Source organism: Vanessa cardui, chromosome W (assembly GCF_905220365.1).
Source record: "Vanessa cardui chromosome W, ilVanCard2.1, whole genome shotgun sequence".
Lineage (NCBI taxonomy): Eukaryota > Metazoa > Arthropoda > Insecta > Lepidoptera > Nymphalidae > Vanessa > Vanessa cardui.
Genome location: NC_061153.1, coordinates 7857246 through 7864624, shown reverse-complemented (window position 1 = coordinate 7864624; position 7379 = coordinate 7857246). Strand labels below are relative to the sequence as shown.

Genomic DNA, 7379 nt, shown 5'->3' with positions numbered 1-7379 from the left:
TAAGATTCAATTTTGGAAGGCTACAGTGTAAAGCATTATTGAAGTTGATTAAACCTTTTACAGTAATTGGCCTACAAGTGATTTTTCGTTTCTTTTGATTTTTTTTTATACCTATTGACACCATTTGGCCAAAGTGATCTGATGTAAGGTTTGATAAGATTTTCTTATTAACGGCCTCACAACTACAAAACACGTTATCTATGCAGGTTGCGGAAGTCGCTGATATTCTTCTAGGTTCACAAAATATGTTATTTAGATTATAAGATTGAAATAAATTTATGAACCTAGTACTTATGGAAGATTGCACTAAAATGTCAATGTTAAAATCTCCACAAATAACTATATTCTTTCGCCCAGTACAGACTCGCTTAAGGGCGTCCTCCATAACACATTCAAAAAGGTTAAAATCTGATTGTGGAGGTCAGTATACGCACATAGCTATAGTATGCTCGAGTTCCACGCATGACAGTTCAACAGTGCGCTCTATTGAAAGATCCACAATGTCTTTTCGCTCTTTACAATGTATATTCTGTTTTGTGTATATTAATGATCCTCCATGTTTAGTTAATTTTCTAAAGAACGCACTTGACAATTTATAGTTATTAATACTAGGTGGTAGCTGATGTGACAAGATCCAATGTTCGCTAATACAAAATATGTCAATATTATAGTACTTTAAAAATAATTCAATTTCGTTATCTTTGCTGGATAAGCTCTGTATATTCTGATGTACAATACTAATAATATATTTACAGTGCTTATCCGTTGTCTTATTGCTTAGTTTTTTAATTTATTATTGTTAGTAGCACAACTACTAATCAAGGGTATAATATTTTTTTTAATTGTAGTGTCTACAATTGGATCAAATATATTGTAAGCTAACAATGTAGCTATATGTCGTTTATATTTAAGTGGCAGGTACATTGTATCCTTTGTCAGCTTAAAGTTAAATATAAATTTATTTATGTCAAAATTAATAAATACGTCACTATGACGGCATGTCATGCTATGTAAAAATAGATTTAAATTATAGATGTATTTATTTTGTGCTTCCGTTAGTAAGTTAGAATATGGGAAAGCACATAGTAAATATTTACATTTATAATTTTTATTTATGTCAAGAAGGATGTTTATTGATTTTAAGACATCTTTTTTCCTAACTGATAAACTGTCTCCATAGAAAATTATAATATTAGAATTTTCCTTATATTTAGTTTGTTTAATTTTGTTTATCATTTCTATGTATGGAATCCCTGGACTACAAATGTTAATTACTTTTTGCTTCAAATTCTTACTTAATAATGATCCCATGCCCTGGCCTACCTTGTCCGAGTACATATATGTATTATAAGTATTACAGACAGTGTCAGACATTGTATCCAGACTATTTGGACTATTAATATCGGTAGTGACACATTTCTGGGAAATGGTTTTGGTAATACTATTTTCTTTGACACTATGTGACTCATTGACCATAGGAAGTGGCTGCACAGTGTGAACGGACTGACAGTTACAATTTATGTGCTTATTTGTTAGGGAGTCGAATCGCTCCATATTATAGTTGCTGATATTCAATAGGTCATTAGCTGCAAGAATGTGCTCTCCTATTTGTTTTTGAGCCAGTTCATATTTATTACTAATATTTTTTAGAGCAGATTCTAGTCTATAAATTTCATTTTGGAACTGCTCTAAGTCAGTTTCATATTTATGTTTTGATTCTTGAAGTTCAAACGAGCATTGCTATGTACAACTTGATAAAGAATAAATTATTTTTCATTTTCATTTCATTTTCATGTCTTGACTCCTAGATGTGTATCTTCTCTTGCTTGGATCGACTCAAGCAAGAGCTCTAGCTCCCGACAAAACTGTCGGTTTACCCCTCAGGCTGGACTGCCTTTGCTACGCTATTTAGTTAGCTGTACTTGTCCGCTTGTACGCGGTTACGCTGCCCTTCGGCATATTGCCATGGCTGTATTTTACTGACTTATCTGTTTGCGTGTTGTTTTAGATTGTTTAGATTTGTGTAAATTATTTTCAATTCAATTCAATTTTTTATATTTATGGCCTCTGTCAATAGGTTGACAATTCTGCCAGTGTCAGGGTTGAAAAATACACGTGGTTGCTTAATACAGCTCTTTCTCGTTCTGCCCAATGACCAGTAGCACGATCTAAAACAAATAGGACATCACAATATAATATACCAACACCCACTAAGATACAAAATAATAAAACTACCTACATAGATATACTTATTATATAAATAATATATACATAAACTAACTCAGAGTTTGATATTATATCTTTCAATATACTTAAGTAAAATAGTTATAATAGAAATTTCTGAAGATGACAAAATGCAGGACATGTTGAAAGGGCGAGGAAAAGTAGGAGGAAGAAGATCATACAATGAAATAGGAAATCTGGTGCAATCAAAGAAAATATGTTCAACAGTACCCTCATCAAGACCACATTCACATAAGGAGTGGTCCCGAACCCTGATCTTTGATAAAAAATGGGGGCTGCAGTTATGACCAAGACGCAACCGAATTATTATAGAAGTAGAAAATTTAGAGCCTTGGTGAAACTTAAAGAACCAGGGTTTTAATGGAATATCAGGTTGCAAACTGCCATAGAATTTACCTTTAACATGACGGGAACAGTTCCATACCTCACTCCACTGCTTATTCAAATCAATTTTAGCAAGAGAACGTAAATCTTGGGCAAAGCAATTAGCATAAGTCTCCGTACCATTACGAATAGAACACTTAGCACATATGTCAGCCTGTTCATTGCCAGAAATCCCGGAGTGGCCAGGAATCCACGCAAGGGCTACCTCAATTCCAGCAGAGTGACACTTAAAAAGAAGTTCCCGAGTTTTGAGGTTAATAGGGTGAACATTTCTAGAACGTAACGGAAATTATAAATGAACCGTAATCAAAATGACTCCGAACAATGGCGTTATAAAGGAGTTTTTGAGTGTAGGGGTGAGCACCCCACCACACACCTGATAGAGACCTTAAAACATTTACCCCCAAGCTCACATTTTTCCTTAATGTAATTAAGGTGGACCGTGCCATTCATACGGGAGTCAAAATACACACCCAAAAATTTAACTTTAGTTTTTACTGGAATGGTCTCATTTTCCAGAACAATATCAATATCCGGTATCAATCTTCTTTGGAAAACACCACTACCGAGCTTTTAGAACCAGATAGAGATAAGCCGTGATCTGCTAGCCAGATATAAAGATTTTCTATGGCAGCATTAAGGCGAACAGAGCAATCATCCATAGACTTTGAGGCATAATAAAGAGCTATATCGTCTGCGTATTGTAATATGTTACAATCAGATGAACAAGAAGAGTCGAGATCAGAGATATATAAATTATAAAGAATGGGACTTAAAACCGAGCCCTGTGGTAACCCCTTCCATACTGTTCTTGGGGGATACATAGTACCTTGCACTCGAACAGAGATATACCGTTGCATGAAAAGGTTGCATATGATATTAATCATCCTCGCGGGAAGACTCAGCTGGAGCATTTTGTGCCTGAGTAGCGGGAGGAGAACGTTATCATAAGCTGAAGTGACGTCAAGAAAGACACCAACAAGATGGTGTTCCCTTGAGAGGGCCAGGCGAATTTCCGAAGAGAATACGCTCAGGCTGTCCATCGTGCCTACACCTTTTCTAAACCCAAACTGCGATTTTGGCAAGATATTCCTACTTTCGAGAATCCATTCCAGTCTATTTTTTATTAAATGTTCGATAATTTTGGCTAGAACTGACGATAAGGCAATAGGGCGATAGGAGGAGGGGTCTTTAGGATCTTTATGGGATTTAAGAATAGGAATGATGATTTGATGTTTCCATGATTCAGGGACCAACCCAGTTTCGTAAATTTTGTTAAAAATACTGAGTAAAATTAACTAAAGTCTTGAACTGTCAGAACATTTCTTTAAAAAGGAGTAAGGAATACCATCAATACCAGGGGAGGAGTCGCGAAGATTGTCTAAAACAGAGCAAAACTCATCAAATGTAAAAGGATCATCCATTCGATCATAGGAAGGAGGAGAAGGGGAAGATGAAGGAAAGCAATTTTCAGTAGGAACAAAAGGTGGAGCCAGTTTATCCAAAAAATCATAGAGCCAGATAGAAGGATCATAAGAAACAGGATTACTATCAATGAAAGAACCTCGGAAGTTTTTTATTTTTTTCCAAACAAGTGAAAAAGGGGTTCGAGGAGAAAGACTCTCACAAAAACGAAACCAGCCGTTACGTTTCTTCAGGGATAATTCTCTTTTTGATTTGGCATTTGTACTTTGAAAATGTAAGTAATTTTCTAAAGACGGAAATTCCATGAAGACCTCTTCCATCTCATCCCGTTTGCGGATGATGTCCGTGCATTCATAGTCCCACCAAGGGGGGGAAGGAATGAAATCTTTAGGAGACTTTTTAATTGTGATGAATTGATTGGCCGAAGTTAATAAAGCAGAAATAAAATCAATATAAGTTTGTAAAAAGTTCTCAGAAGTTATTACTGGAAATAGATCTGTCTGGCTTGTAACAGATTTCTGAAATTCTACCCACTTCGCCTTCGAGATACGATATTTTGAGAGAGGAGGAAATGGCATAGGCGAGACAGGAACATTATAGGATAAGGAAATAACAATGGGGAGATGGTCACTACCATATGAGCAGGATAATACCTTCCAGTTACACTGAGAAGCCAGATTAGGGGATGTTAAGGACAAGTCAACACAACTGGGATTCTGAGATGGAGAAGTTCTTCTAGTAGGCGAGCTATCATTTAATAAACAATAGTTATTATTATCAAACAAATCAATGAGATGAGCAGAAGGGTACTCACACTGAAGGGAACCCCACATAGTATGATGACAGTTGAAGTCACCTAAAACAACTAAAGGGGTGGGAAGAGTTAAGAGGATAGAGTTTAATTCGAAAATAATGGCAGAATTAGGATTAGGAATATAAATTGACACGACAGTTGTATTTATAGCCCTGACGGCTACAATATTAAAAGAGGGAGAGTGGTGAGGAAGAGGAATCAAGGAGTAGGTAAGGGAATGCTTAAGAAGAATGGCACTTCCATCCCATCCACTAACATGATCATCGCGGAGACATGAATATCCAGGAACCTGAAAACGCGAACCCGGCTTTAACCATGTCTCTGAGATGGCCAAAATATGAGGATGATAAGAGTTAATTAGAGAGATAATTTCATGTTTTTTATGCCTAATGCTCTTGCAATTCCATTGAAGAATTGTTACCATTTTTATTTTTTAATAATCGGTTCACACCTAGTTCTTTTGAACTAGGTGTGAACCGATTAAGTTTTTCAGTGACAGTGTACGGTAAACTGATATTATGCTGGGTAATAATATCAATTAAAGAAAGCAAAAGTTGGATGATGTCGGATAATTCAGGATTTTATCTAGAATGATTATCTGAAGTTGTAAGAGCACAGCCATTAGGTTGGGAAGATTTTGGAGAAGAAACAAGGGCAAAGTGAGCGTCTTTGTCAAATCCCTTACTAAGGGAAGGACGAGGTTGTTGCTTGACAGATAAAGTTGTCCGTTTGGACGAAATAGGAGGGAGTAAAGGGCTGGAGATTTCATAGATTGGAATGAGAGGGCTCATAGTAGGGCGAGGGGGAGTGGACAAAGAGCTGGGAGAAGAGCGTGTGGAGTCAGCAAAAGAGCGGCGGGTAGGGCGAAAACGGAGAGAGGCTTCAAGGTATGGGATATTTTCCTCTGATATTACAATTTTTATTTGCTTTTGTCTCATATGTTCAGGACAATTGGGGTCAGTAGCCATATGTGAACCGGAGCAGGACAGACATGTAGCCTGACTATGGGGTATTTGACACGAACGTCCTGGATGAGCTTGAGCACAGATAAAGCACCTTGGTTTGGACCTGCATTTATCTTGGGTATGTCCAAAGCGGCAGCAATTATTGCACTGGATAGTGGGAAGGGAGTACAGGGTTACTGGAAGGGATGTGTAACAGCAATAGATTCTCTCAGGCAGAGTTTGACCTAAAAATGTAACAACAACTGTTTGAGTTGGTAGCCACTCAGTTTTACCATCAGTAATAGATTTGCGATTTAGCCTTCTAGCTTTTATAGCCCGGCAACCGGGGGTGTAGCATTCAACACAATTCAAGAACTCCTCCATAGACCAGTCGACGGGGATTTGCTTCACAATACCCATTCGGGTAATGTGGAAAGCTGGGATAATTATATTATATTTAAGCTCTTGAAACAGTGGATTCTCAATAAAATTATTGGCAGAGGAAGCATTCTGAAATTCAACAACAACACGGTTGCGTCCTGCTGATTTAATTCCTCCCTTGAGGACACCAGAGACATTGTTTTTGTAAATAGTTTGGGCAAATTTAAGCAGGTTAATGTTATAGCCAGCTGATGGCTCGGGTTCCACCCGAGAGACGTGGACAATGAAAGGCCCTTGATCGGAGTCGGTATACTTGAGTTTAGTGCCACTAAACTCGGGGAGTGTAAAGGTGTGCTGGATGGAAGCGCTAGGAGGACAGGAAGCAACTTTTTTGTTCATAATAATATTATTCTCTTCCGCGGTTTGAGGGCGTTTGGTAGCCTTCAAGACTTTTTTACTGTCTTCTCTAATTATAGTCTCAGTAACCATCTCTACATCATGACATATGGAGTCACCTCCGCCCCCATCCGGGGGCTCTTCAGATTCCATCACCAACTACTAACTAATTAAAGATAAACTTACCTCACAACAAGTAACACACACGGAACAACACAGGACAATACAAATATGTATTAGTGAAACCAAGCGATATTAGTAAAAAAAAAAAATCTAATGAGATCGCGCACGTGTAGTAAACAATACCCAACCTCTAGCTTTCGTTTTCCCCTAAATTATTTTAAGACTATTATTATTGTATTGACAGTGGGGACGTTTATTATAGTAAATAATTATTAATACAAAGTTTTACGTGACAATAAGTGAATTATTATACTTATAATAACAACTACGATTCGTGGAAGTGTTATTGTGGAGCACAAATTTATACATATTAATTAATAAATAAAATTTTAACAAAAAGAAAAACCGACTTCTAACTACATTATATAATCGTAAATCGACTTTTAAGTAGTCTAATATTTTTCATTTCATTTTACTTAGGAGGACTCTAAAAAATATGCTGAGTACGCAATTATTTTTATTACTTTTTAGTGCATATTCATTGGTTTTAAAATAGTGTTTTGTTTGAAGTCGGTTTTTCTTTTTGATAAAATTTTATTTATTTTTTGATTTTAAGTGAAGCTGATGTAGACTAACTAATTTTTCTTAATATGGATACATTAAGCGTG

At 36.5% G+C, this 7379-nt stretch overlaps 1 long non-coding RNA gene across 1 annotated transcript; it reads right to left on the bottom strand.

The window, feature by feature from the left end:
* Positions 1-2027: 2027 nt before the first annotated feature.
* On the bottom strand, positions 2028-6815 carry LOC124542401. The gene is made up of 2 exons (XR_006967331.1): positions 6775-6815; positions 2028-2168 (listed from the first exon to the last, which is right to left on the bottom strand). It is a non-coding gene; the product is annotated as an uncharacterized LOC124542401 (long non-coding RNA).
* Between the last annotated feature and the right edge of the window lie 564 nt (positions 6816-7379).